This window comes from Triturus cristatus, chromosome 3_1 (assembly GCF_964204655.1).
Source record: "Triturus cristatus chromosome 3_1, aTriCri1.1, whole genome shotgun sequence".
NCBI lineage: Eukaryota > Metazoa > Chordata > Amphibia > Caudata > Salamandridae > Triturus > Triturus cristatus.
Genome location: NC_140583.1, coordinates 366,573,330 through 366,587,218, shown reverse-complemented (window position 1 = coordinate 366,587,218; position 13,889 = coordinate 366,573,330). Strand labels below are relative to the sequence as shown.

Below are 13,889 nucleotides of genomic sequence, written 5' to 3'. Positions count from 1 at the left end.
AAATGCGGTAATTTAGCCGCTAGACGAAACCTACTTATAAAGAATGTAGAATATAATGTCTAATGTGTACATTTCTGGCATCTACAATTACACACATTGACGAATGCATGACCAGCTTTACTAAACCACATAAGAAGCGTTGCCACATGCCTGCAGGACACCACACTTCCTTCCTAGAACTTTAACAAAGCAGTGCATTATGGGAACTGCACTCTTTACTTGAGTCACTTAAACCATAGGAACGGATGCACCTTGTCATGATGTGTGAAGGTAAAGTCTACGGCTGGTAATGAAGGTGACCTGAAAAGATGGAGCCATCCGGCAACCCAACATTCACGATATTCTGAGAGGAAGCTTACCGAGAAGAAATCCAAGTAATACTTGCTCTCTACGTGGATACAATATTATGCACACAAGACATTTGCATATGTTCCCATGGGAATTAAAAGGGCCATTCCTTCAAGAAAATCGAAAAGTAAAGAAACTAAATTATGCCATTTTACATCTCATAACCCCAGCAAACATCAGCAACGAAGTAACATTCTTGAATGGCTTTTGTTGGCGATTGTCAGAGATGCCAGACTGTGGAAAGAGAACTGCTTTTTTCTCTACGATATGGTCGGATCAAACAAAGGAGATGGCCACTGAAATGCCTTTATATAGCTACCTACCCCACCCTTGCAATCATGCATTGTGTGCAAGTCACACAGCATAGTAGGGTTACTAGATGTAAGGAGAGAAGAGCCACAGACCGTCTCTCGCCTGCCTATACTTCAGAGCAGCGTCACGGTGCTGTTAGCACTGTAAAAACAAAACACCCACTGGCTTGGATGAGAGCCCGAAAAAGAAGCACCGCGGCGCCTCGCACGCCCTCTTTAAAGTGAATCTCTCTGCTAGTGAAGTGTGACATCCTGGCCCACAGCCAGTTGGAAATCCCTATAATGCTTTCAATAAGCCAAATCAAAACATGTCAGCCTTCCTAGGAGTGGGGTAAAAGAAACTCGAGGTCATATTTCAGAAGTGGCAACCTGTCGCCTTCACTCAAACGGGTGGGAAATTAGAAGGTGTGGAGCTGGCATGAGCTGCTCTCAATATCTCTTCCAGGGGCAGGGACCAGCAGTCAGTACATCGCACTCAACCTCTGAAAGAGCTAGCTGCACAGCACAGCATTCCATGAGGCAGCAGCACGGCATTCCATGAGGTAGCAGCACGTCAAAGCATTTCATGATCCAGCAGCACAGCACGACCTTCCAGGAGCCATCAGCACAGCACGGCATTTCATGATCCAGCAGCACAGCACGGAATTCCATGAGCCAGCAGCACGGAATTATATGAGCCAGTAGAACAGCACGATATTCAATGAGCTAGCAGCACAGCACGGCCTCCCATGAGCCAGCAGCACAGCACGGCCACCCCGTCTTTTTAACGCAGATCGGGGCGCGGACGCGCGCAGCCTCAGACATCCTTCCTGGTCTGTTACTGCTTGCACTCCCCTGTCTTGTGCTTTTAAAAAATAAGTTTTAAATTTTGCCTGATCTTAGAATTCTGTATTCTATTAATGCGGTGTAATTTTGCCGTGTTGTGTATTTGACTGTGTTTATTTAGAATTCTCTCATCCTTTTATCCTTCATACCTGTTGCTGCTGATTATTTGCTGCTCCCACCATCTTTCTCCTCGGCTGATCCCCGTTCCGCCACGGCTTGTGCCGATTGTTGCGGAGGGACGATTCAGCCTATCCCGGACGCTCAGGGTCATAGAGCGACTTCCGGTCCTTAATTTGGTTAGTGTTTCAGTCTCGCTGGCCACGCCCACCCTGTCTTTTTAACGCGGATCGGGGCGCGGACGCACGCAGCGGCGCGCCAAAGGCAAGCCCATCTGCGCCCGTCCGCGCCTGGTCACCGCCTGACAGCCTGTCGCCTTGAAGTAAGTGGTGGACGTTGGCCCGTCATTATGTTGCGCTATTCCAGTAGGGAACTCCATCTTTTAAATCCTGATAAAGCTCTCTCATTCAATAGGTGCTCGCACTCTTCTGTGCGCATCAAGAACTCTGAAACTGCCCCCATTAATAGAGTAGTTTCGAGCATCAATGTCCAGAAAGTTGGTAAGTCTCTGCCCCACGACATCGACTCCCGTACTAGCCCTGTGTCTGCCCTTTATCTGAATGCAAGATCTTTACCCAAACATGCTGTTGAACTCTGGAGCCTCTTAGAAGAAGAGAAACCGGAGATATGTTTTATTACTGAGACCTGGCTCCATGACTCTTCGTCAGCTAGTATAGCCACTGCGTTTCCTTCCCAATATCATTTAACTCGACTTGATAGGAAAATTGGAAGAGGTGGCGGCATCGCGGTTGCAACAGCCGCCCCTCTAAAGATCCGTGAATTAGATTCCCTCTCCTCTATCAAGCTAGAAATTTTAATTTTTTCTATTGATACGCCTGGTCCTGAATCCTGGAATGGGGCCCTGATTTATTGACCGCCAGGTTCTAAGGCGGACTTTACCAACCTGCTGTTAGAAGCTATTGCACCTCATGTACTAACAGCTGATTATTTCATTCTACTTGGTGATTTTAACTATCACGCAGAATTATTGTCTGATTCAGATTCTGCTCTCCTTGTCAGTACTATGCTCACTCTGGGACTCATTCAGCATGCCCGTAAAGACATTCAGCAAAATGAGCCCTAAAGGGAGTTTTCGGATTCGGCCTTGGCGTAAACTTTCTATAGACTCCTTTTCTTCCCATTTCGAGCTCTCATTACTTGGCGAGAAGACCGATGCGGTGGAATCTGCTGCTGTCAAGTTGGAGTCTTCTATATTAAAAGCCTTGGATATAGCCCTTCCACTTACCAAGGTGCAAATAACCTTGGTTTTCTGCCTCCTTAAAAAAGTATAAACAACAAAGTCGGGCAGCCGAACGTCAGTGGAGGAAGTCCAAATCTGATGAACATCGCAGGAAGTATAAACAGCTCCATTCAATTTATATCAACAATATTAAATCCGCAAAAAAGGCTTACCTTACACAGCGCATCAATAAGGCGGGCCACTCGAGTAAAGAATTGTTCAAGATTTTGAAGGAATTCACCATTCCAACGGTTGAACAATCCTCTTGTGTGCCTACACAGGAGTGGGTTGATTCCATTTCACTGTTTTTTGATAATAAGATTAAAGCTATCTATGCATCATTTCCGTCTGCAGATGCCACCCATAGTTGCCCTATAATCAATACCAGTGAATTGCCTTTGCCTATGGAATCAAATAGTCCTCTCCTTACTAATTTCGAACCCATAACAAGTTGTGAAGTCACTGAAAGTCTAGGAAGGATTAAATCTGGCTCCCCAGCCGATCCATTTCCCCCGCGGGCCTGTACCAAAATTCTTCCTCTATTTGTGGATGCTCTTACAAACAATTTTAACCTATCTTTGAATCAAGCCACTCTCCCTCGTAAATGGAAACACGCACTGATTAAGCCTATACTTAAAAAATCCCGAGCCGACCCCAGTCTGCCTGTCAACTATCGCCCCATTTCCCTGCTCCCTTATTTTGGGAAGGTCCTGGAATTTCTAGTGAATAAACGCTTGACGGTTTTTCTCGAGACGAATGGGCTACTTGATCCCTCACAATCTGGCTTTCGTGCGTCTTTTAGTACTGAGACTGCAGTCATCGAAGCAGTGGATAATATCAGGTCAGCATTAGACCATCAAGAATCTGCAATTTTGGTCCTGCTGGACCTGTCCGCTGCTTTCGATACCATCTCCCACAGCATTCTTAAACTTAGTCTGTGGGAGGTGGGTATCAGAGGGAATGCCTTCAATTGGTTTGAGAACTACCTGACCGACCGCTTTACTACGGTATCTGTCAACGGCATTGCCTCCAACACGTACCCAGTCACAGTTGGGGTTCCTCAGGGCTCCATCCTTAGCCCCATGTTATTTAAGGTTTACTTAACCCCTTTAGCTAATATCATTAGGAAGTACGGATTTGAAACAATTTCTTATGCCGATGACACTCAGTTGCTTATCACCTGTAAGTCAGACCAAGCTGATGTGCAAGTCCGTTTTAAAAGTTGTATGCTCCGGATTAATGATTGGATGAACTTGAACAAGCTTCAACTAAATGGCAATAAGACGGAGGTCATTTTATTCGGAAAAGCAGAACAGTTTTGGTCCAGTGACTGGTGGCCGGAAGAGTTGGGTATATGTCCCCAGCCTAAGCAAGCAGTGCGTAATTTGGGCATCATGATCGACAACTCTTTGTCTCTGAAGACCCATATAAATGAAGTGCTTGGGACCTGTTTTGGGATTATGCGAATGCTACTGAAGATCTTTAAATGGCTGCCTTTGGAAGCTAGGAAACCTTTGGACCAGGGTCTTATAATCAGCCGTCTGGACTACGGCAATGCCCTGTTCACTGGGATCAATCACGATCTGCTCTGTAAGCTCCAGATTCTTCAAAATACGGCCGCCAGACTGGTTCTAGATCTTCCCTCTCGCTCTCCCTCTGCCCCTACTCTTAAAATCTTGCATTGGCTTTCGGTCCGCCAGAGAGGGCGTTTTAAAATCCTCAGTCTCACCCACAAGGTGATGCATGGAGCAGGTCCATTGTATCTTGTTAAAAAACTTCAATGGTATGTTCCTGGACACTCTCTCCGGTCCAGCTCTCGATTCCTTCTTGCTCAGCCTCGTATCCGGACAGTACGTAACGGTGGCCGCTCTTTCTCATATCTTGTCCCGTTACTGTGGAACAAACTTCCTGTGGAACTAACGTCCATATCCGATCATTTACTTTTCCGTAGAAAACTTAAAACTTGGCTTTTTGCCCTTCAATTTCAGGCTTAGCTTAGGAGTCACTGTACCCTCCTTTTGTCCTTGGCTGCAAAGCGCCATGAGACCGTCTGGTGATATGTGCGCTATACAAAAACGTCTGACATTGACATGGACATGAGCCAGCAGCACAGCCAGGCAATCCATGAGCCAGCAGCACAGCACGGCATTCCATGACCCAGCAGCACAGCCCGGTATTCCATGACCCAGCAGCACAGCACAGCAGACACTTACTCAGCAGTCGAAGAGCCAGGAGTAGTCCATAGTCAGCACTGATAAGCCACAGAGGCAGCTATACTTGCATCCTCAGTGATCCAGAAGTGAAGTTTCCTCCTCAGTTCTCAGTGAGCACAGTACGGTTGTTTCTACCTTGACATACCATGAACCAGAGACACTGCTGCTTCATCTACACTGCATTAGCCAGCAGCTAAAGGCAGCTACTTCCCAAGTACCGGCATCACAGGTTCTTCTCACAGAACCACCAGCAGAGCCTGAATCCTGTTAACACTCCTTGACCAGCGATCAACGACCCAACAGCACCAGGCAGCTTCTTCCTCAGGACTTAGTGATCCATAGAAAGGCTACTTCCTCACTATACAACGAGCCATCGGCACACCATCTTCCTCAGTATGCAACGAGCCAGCAGCAGCCTCACTTTCAGTACCCAATGCGCCAGCAGCAGCCTCACTGTCAGTACCCAATGCCCCAGCAGCACAGCTTCTACAGCACTCAGACCAGCAGCAAATATTACCTCGCCACCTCAGAAATTTCTTCTGCCAGAGAGGGCGAAAGAAAATTCAGAGCCCAAGGGATGGTGTGTATCTTTTTGCAGGGAACATTCCAAATGCAAGGAGTAGTATTTGTCGGCATTTAATACAGCTAGGACAAATTCCGAGGAGTAGCCAGGCACCATTCTTTACATTGGAGCAGCCAGGGATGCATTTGAGATGGGGATGATGAGAGATCTGATGTTCTGGATAAGTGGTGCCTTCATAAAACAAGCATTTGCAATGCAATAGGTCTCGCATTTCCACAAGTTTAAGCTATTGGCATTGTAAATGAAAATGCCTTTTTTTAAACATAAATAAAAGGCATTGTCATTTACAATGCCAATAGCTTAAACTCGCGTAAATGCAAGACCTATTGCATTGCAAATGCTTGTTTTAAAAAGCCTCAATATTTGAAAATTACATCCTCCCACTTGCAAACAGGAACTTAGTTTCCATATATTTAGCCCCCCACCCCCTTCAAAGAACTTGTTTGCTCGCACAAGGCAAAATGCCAAATCGGTGGTGGAATGTAACAAACACGTAAAACATATGCATCTTCGGTTCATGTGAGTTAGGGCCTACATCATCTTCATTGGCTTTTGGCTAGATGTGCGCTATAGAAATACTACATACATACACACACACACACACACATACAGATGTACATACAAACATACCTACAGACATACATACCTACATACATACATACATACATAGACATACCTACATACACACACATACTGACAGACAGACATACCTACATACAGACATACCTACATACAGACATACCTACATACATACAGACATACCTACATACATACATACAGACAGACATACCTGCATACACACGCAAAAACCAATAGATAGGGTTGTCCAGTAGAGGTAGAGCTGGTTTTGGTAGCTAGGTGGTCAGGGTGCCTATTGTAAACAGGGGCCTGAAGATTGAAGGCTTGAATTTTGTAACTCAGTCAGCCTTTCATTCTTTTAGGGAATCAAAATTAGCACCGCTGTGGGCTGCGAGTGGCGCAGTAATCCCGATGTTACTGTTCATGAGAGATACCGTCTGCATTGAGATTGCCACTCCTGGGGAGATATCACGACTTGAAGTTGAGAGGTTTATCTGCGCAAAGAATCGAAAACGTCCGTGTGAAAAAACAGCTGAGAAACATAAGGGAATCGGGCGGGCTAGTTTCGTAATATTCTGAATTCCCACAACAAAGTAATAATTATACCGAGGGTTTTGGGCCTTCCAGGCTCTAGAATGTACACTAAACTCTTGTATCACCAGTAAGCCGTCCCGAGCTGGAAAACACCTTTTAACATTGCTATTAAATTGCAAGAGTCTGCTAACAAGAGGTAGTAATGACTAGTAAAGCAAAGCCGGCACGATACGGACATCCCCGCCTTACTGCCCAGCGAAGACACGGACAATGTCCTCTTCTTTTCTGTGCTGGCAGCTGCCCCCCCAACCCTCTTTCTATTATTCCCTCTCTTTCTGTCTTGCTCCTCACTTACTGAAAACCGTGACTGGAAGAAACGGTTCACAACCTCTCTTTCCTTCTTTCATTTAGTTGCTTCCCAGTGAAATGGATCCAAAAAAGAACAAGCTGTCTCCGTGGAGGGGACGGAAAGTGAAAGCATACGATGCGCTTGTGAGCGCGCGGTGGGAGCCAGAGAAGAAGACGCCATGCGGGCGCGCCGGTGGGAGCGTGTGAAGCAGAGGAGACACCATGCGCGTGCACATCGGATGTCCGTGCGCGCACATGGTTTGTCTCCCTTTGCTAGGAAAAGCCACAACAATAGAGTCTCGCCAAGCGAAGCAACTGCGCTGCATTTGCTAGGCGAGGCCTAACAAGCTTTGAAGACGTGTGCCATATAGGTATGTGAAGGTGTGTAGAAACCAGATCATCAGGAGCCAAAGACAATATCTCACTTAAAGAGACAGCAAAGCAACATGTTTGGGATCACGGGCTGATGTCAAGTTGCTGGAGCTCACCAAGCCTCAGATTACGAAATTATTCCAGAAATATGACCCACGCTGTAACATCATTAAAGAAAACAATGATCTCTGGCTGTGACATCAAACCAAAAAATTAGCTCAGGCTCTGACATCAGTAAAGAACTAAAGCCTCAATCTATGACCCTAACTCAGAAATCTGAACTCGGGCTGTGACAACACTAAAAAGAACCTCATCCTGAGACAGCACCAGAGAAATCTAACCACAAGCTGTGGCTTTGCCCTAGAAAAAGGACAGCAGACTCAAATCATTTATGAAGTTTAGACAAAAAAAAAAGAAAAGAAATATTTATGCACATATTGAATGATAAGTCGCAAAATGAGACAGTCGGGGAAATATGTACCATTTATCATCTCATGGCAAAACATTTAATAAAAACCTGTGTGTGCTCCTAAAATGTACCATACTGAATTCATCATTGGAAAATGTCAGTCCCTAGGCTTAGAGTGAAGCGGGCCCGTTTCAGGAATCACCTGAGCTGATACCAATACAAAGAGAGGTAAGAGAAAGGGGCGCCATCAAAGAAGCACTGTCTGCAACAGACTCAAACCTATAGAGGTGTTATTACGCCTGTCTACCTTCTCACCTTGATAAAGTGCTAACGGTAAAGGTCATATAAAGACCACATAATAAACATCATACCACAAGTTACACGCAAAAACACAGAACTGCAAGATGTGTGGTTGGCCCTGGGAAGTTAGTTTCTTAGTTCTATGCGTACCACAGTGTATGTTACCTCACACCACCCTTTTGATTATTCACCTAATACATGATTTTTTTTAGTTACCATATATCAAGATGAAAGTGTGCAAAATGAAGCCTGCACTAAATATAACAAGCCAGTGCAGAAAGCTGCTGAGGTTTTCAGAGGTGCATCTACCAAACCGCTCAATTCATGTGCCTTCAGGAATCCTTGGCATAGTGTGTTATTAATAGCCTATTTTTAGAAAAGCAGGAACGCAGGGTATAACAGAGAGGGCACAGGGCATACTGCAGAGGGCACCTCCATGTTGTATACACAGGAGAGGCAGGAAGCAATCTTCACTGAAGCACTTTTTTCGAAAGACCTTTTCTCCTGACATTTTACAATATTTGCACACGTTCAGGCTACACTAGCCTGCTTCGGTTAATAAATGGGAGTATGTTAAAGCCTAAAAAGCAGTGGCGGTCCGTCCATTGGGGGCGTTGGGCCGTTGCCCCCCCGCCCCGCGCCCGCAGCTTCCTCGGCGTTTCTGAACTTAAGTAAACTCTCATCTTACTTAAGTTCAGAGAGACGCTGAGGGAGAACTGTCAGTCACAGTCAGTAATATGACGTTGGACCGCCCACCCCCTTCAGAGTCTGAAGGGGGTGGGCGGTCTGGCGTCATGTTGACTGACAGGCAGCCAGCAGCACACAAGTGCGCATGAGGGGGGACGGAGGGCGATTTTTGCACCGTGCCCAGTCATGCGCATTAGTGTTTCCAAAGGCTGGTGCATGCCCATTAGGAGAGCGAGGGTTGAGCCAAGGCTCAAACCTCGGTCTCCTAATGGGTAGGCGGGCGGAGCGTAAGCCTGCTCTAAGCCAATCCTGGTGCTGCTCCAGCACCAGGATTGGCTGAGACTGAGGGGTCCAGCACTGATGGGCTGTTCCAGTGAGTGAGTGTGTAGGCGCCAGAAGTAACGGACCCGAGGCGGTGCAGACCCGGACCTGCTCAGGACAGGTAGGATTTTTTTTTTTTTTTTTTAAACACCTCCCCCCCCCCCCGGGCCTCCACACGACACGAGCCGCAACTGCTGGCTAAGTGCATGTTTTATCCGACCCCAAAATATTCACTCTTAATTTATTTGAACGGAAAGTTTAACTTTGACCAGCATTTTAAGACATGGAAGATCGTACTGCATGGAAGCGGACATGGAGTGGTGTAGAGACAAAGGGGCGGGCATGGACTGCTGTGCCAGGGAAGAGGTAGGACATGAGTGCTATAGAGACAAGGCAGTGCTGGACGGGGGCTAGGAGTACAGAGCACGGAGAGCTTGTGCCTCGAGGAGCAAGCGCGGGCCCCAGGCACACCGCAGACTGAGCGATGGAAGGCATAACAAATAGCGGCAGCCAAGCAGCACTCTGCAGGAGAGGAGAGGGCCAGCATTGGAGGCCAGTCGGTGCTGCCTGGAGAGGGAAAGGACGCCGAGTGCTGTCCTTCGAGGGGAGGCCAGATATAAAATCAAGACATGGGTATGGCCGGTCTTAGAGCGCTAAACATGGAGGGACAGAAAGTAAACCAAGAAGGGGCAACCACGGAGTGATTGATCAGGGGGATGCGGAGGTCAGTGTCGTGTGGAAATGTGGCACCCTTGCCCGCATTTTACCAGCCCTCGCCTGGGGTGATTTACTGTGTAGGGTCCTGGCAATGATGAGGATGCACTCTGGCCCATTCTAAAGATCATGCAAGTCTGATGCTTGTATATGAAGAGTTGTCTAGCAAAATCTTGAAAACTGGCTTGCCTTAAGTTATGTCTGTCTTGGAGTAGGTGTACAAAGATGTCATAAAAGATGCATTTTGAGATTTTATTTCCGTTTCAGTACACATGGTCAACTTGAGTACATACCACAGTCGAGTCTCCTTGGACTGCAAAGAGTATCTTGCCTAAAATGTAATAAAGCGGTTTGCACCTGGGAACAGTCTGTTTCGATCAAGTGCCGTGGAGGGCACCTCTCTTCTGTTTAATATCTGTAGAAGGAGCATGAAGTGCTTTCGTGCCAAGGCTGGTGCAACAGATTGCATTAGAAATACACTTTTGTAGCTTAGCATGTGTTCTGCTGATTAAGAAAATTCACTTTGTTCAGTCTATTAAAATGTGTGCCATCATTCTGACACATTTTCTCCTCTCTTACTTGCACCATGAATCAGTGGCTCCTCCAGTGATTTGTTACTTCATTGTGATGTACTATTATTTGAAGAAGTGTGTCTTCAAATCTTTCATACATTGCAGGAGTGTTGGGGTGAAGTTGATGGATATGAGGATGTTGTTACAGATCCTGTCATAATACTTTCGCAAGTGCTTTATCAAACTTTTTGCTTGAAAATGCTCCATTTATCCAGTCTTTTTTGCAAAATGTTCTCCCCGAACTTATGTTGTTTGGGCTCGCTCGCTAGCCACAGTGCAGTACCACGATAACTATACGCCCCACCACTTTCAAATGTCACCCGCCGCCACTGCTAAAAAGTAGGTGGAAAAAAAGACAGAGGAGTGGAAACCCATCACACAATGTTGCTGCTGCTACGTGGAAGGAAATCCCAAGCTGACAGTTGGGATTAAAATAAAAATATATGAAAATACGCCCAAACGTAGAACATTAAAGAAACTTGGGAAATTTGAAAAAAAATACTGAATGTTATACGCATTCTATGGCATTCTATTTGGGTAAATATTAAAATGTGGTCATTTTTCACTAGAAGTCTAGAACAGTATAATAGAAAAGCAATCAATTTAACTGCGTACTGGCATCCTATAACATCACCTTACACCAGCGATAACACTTTTTTTGCATAATAAATGTCTGCAGATACTATATTCAACATAGGTAAGCATTAAAAAAAACTGATGTTTTGTGGAGAGGGGTCACGGGTGACATGTACAACAAGAGCTTACTCTCACTGTACACGCTACTGAGAACCATATAATAGAAAGTTGCCTTTTGTTTATACCTACCCATGTACCATATATTTTTTTAAATATACAGCCCATGTGTACTTCTCATTCACATGCATAGTTTTCATGGACAAGCATTATGAGTGAGCTCCTTCTTAGCCCACCATAGCTGCCCGCGTGAGCAAGTAAGGAAGTGGTGGGTCCCCTCTCCATCCACCTTATTGGCTCACGTGGACAAGGAACGGGTGAGTCCGCTCTTCATCCCGAACAGATGTTTTCATCAACAAATAGAGAAATCCCACCTCTTCACCCACCAGCGCTCTTCTCATGGACAAGCAGGAAAGTGGTGAATTTACTTTTGATCCATCAGAAATTCTCTCATGGACAAGAAAGGGGTGACCATCACTAAATAACACAAAAAATTACTTGAGGTTGTACGTTTACCATTGACCCGTCGCACAACAACCAACAAAGTGACCCAGTCTGAAGACTCAATTATTCCTACAACTTTTCTAATGCCTTGTATACCTCTTCTCTAAAAGCTATGGGAATATTCCTTGTCTTGTGAATACAAGGTACAGCATTATCCTTAAAGATTATTTTATGCTGGAATCCCTTGAGTTCTCCAAAGCCATCTGAAAACACCCCAGGATACTCTTCCAGGATCATTTCATCTCCCTCAACCGCACCATGGCCCACCAGGACAGTATCAGTACTGTTGGGATTAAAGATAATACCTAGATCCCCTTGATCCCACCACCCCAATACTGATGGACCCGCCTTAGAGACATATAGCTTACACACAGCCTCATGGTTCTTGAATACAAACAGCAATTTCTTATAAACCAACAGAGCAATTGGCTCTCCAGTAAAACCATCCCATATTTATATCACTGTAATAATCAAGAGTCCAGTAGCCGAGGTGTATATTGTATAAAGATGCTTTATTAGTCTAGTTGCTGGTACGTAAAAGTTCCAATAGTAAGCTTCAATGATAGGCCAGATGTTAAGCTCTAATGTAAGCCCCACCAGGAGCAGCCTCCCTGCGGCTCAGCCCACACTCCAATTGACACTCGGCACCTCTCAACCACCCCAACAGTCTAACCCATCACCATGCACCAACATTCCACACAGCACACTCATACTGGCTGAGCAGCAGGTTACACTTCGATTTTTTCCTGTCACCACGCACTCCCAACACTTCAGAATCGGAATCTACACTCAAAACGCATATATTGGTATCATCACCATCAGTGGCATGCGTCTCCGAATCAGAATCATCATCCAATAGTTTTACAGTCACATTCCTACTACCCTTTCTCCGCTTGCACAACTTTTGAAAATGAACAATTACGTCAGAGAACCCTTCTGATTTCAGGCCGTCCTTTTTTATCATTGGTTATATGACCAACCAGTGCACACCTGTAGCACTTCCAGTCATTACTGTAATCAGACTGTTTTTTCTTGTGGATAGATTTTGATTTACTAGGTTTCTTTTCTCCTGTACTACTTGGGTTTCTGTCAGATTTTATCCTATTGACGATATCTTTGCCCTTTTGTTTGTTGTCGGTTTCTGACATTCTTTAGTTATCAGCCAAACAGCCTTTGCACACCTTCCAGATAATTCAGCATGTTTGACAATTTCAATGATATCGGTTAGCAGAGCCTCTCCTTTGGCCCAAAGGTTGTCTTGCATCGCTGAATTCACCGCACGCATATTGATTTGGTCTCTAATTAATTTGTCATATAAAGAGCCAAAACGACAAGTCAATGCTAGGTTTTTGAAGGCTAAGACATAATCCTTAATCGTTTCTTCCTTCAACTGCTTCCTATGGTAGAGTTTGTATCAATTCCCACACATACAGTGTGGGCAAAATAAACATCTAAGTCTTGTATCGCATTTACAAAAACATCACCATCACATGTTTTTTTCTCTCGATACGATTGTGAACTCGCAATCCCAATGGACCCACGGAGTGTAAAGGAATGTTGTTCTTCCCATCAGAAGTAAAGTCATCATCTTCATCTAGAGTAGAAATGTAATTGAGAAAGTATTCTTTTCACGCTTGCCTTTAAGTGCGTTCTCGCCAGAGGTTGGTATAAAAGGTGGAGGTGGGCTTAAATTCAAAGCACTGCTTGAAGGCATGACAAAATGAACAAAAACATGCATTGGCATAGCCAATAGGTCTCGCCTTTGGGACCTTATAGGTGTTTAGCCATGCAAGAGTTGCATAACTAAATACTTATAAGGACCCAAAAGCGAGACCTATTGGCTATGCCAATGCTTGTTTTAACTGCAGCAATCTATTGAAGCCTCACGGAGAACATAAAAGCGGCCGTGCGGCGGCCGCAAAAGTGATCGCGATCAAACATCAAAGCGGCCGTGCTGCAGTGAAAGTAATCGCGGTAAAGCGCGACGCGCGTGCCCGCGCACATGCACTGTAGCTCTAGGCTGGCCTGGTAGCACTTTTTGGAGCCCTCACAAAATGTCTCACCAGACCAGCGCATGCGCTGGGTCAGGCGAGACCTAACAATCAAGGCTTTAAAACAAAAAGTCATAAAAGCAAAACGTCTGACAAAGGTGATACTTAGTCTGTGCATGCTGGGATGACAGTTTACGGTGCCTCTCAGTGCCCTGTTGGAGACGGCGG

The 13,889-nt window shown here is 45.4% G+C and overlaps 1 protein-coding gene across 2 annotated transcripts in view; it reads right to left on the bottom strand.

Annotated features, from left to right (window-relative positions):
* Window positions 1-13,889, bottom strand: part of PRTG (protogenin) — a 230,503-nt gene that overhangs the window by 172,782 nt on the left and 43,832 nt on the right. Inside the window, exon 1 of one of the 2 annotated variants that reach the window (XM_085644136.1) lies at window positions 1,634-1,731. The exons of the other annotated variant lie outside the window; for it this stretch is intronic. The gene's annotated coding sequence lies outside the window, so the exon portion shown is untranslated. Of the gene's footprint in view, window positions 1-1,633; window positions 1,732-13,889 lie in introns of those variants that run through there. 2 annotated transcript variants of the gene reach the window in all.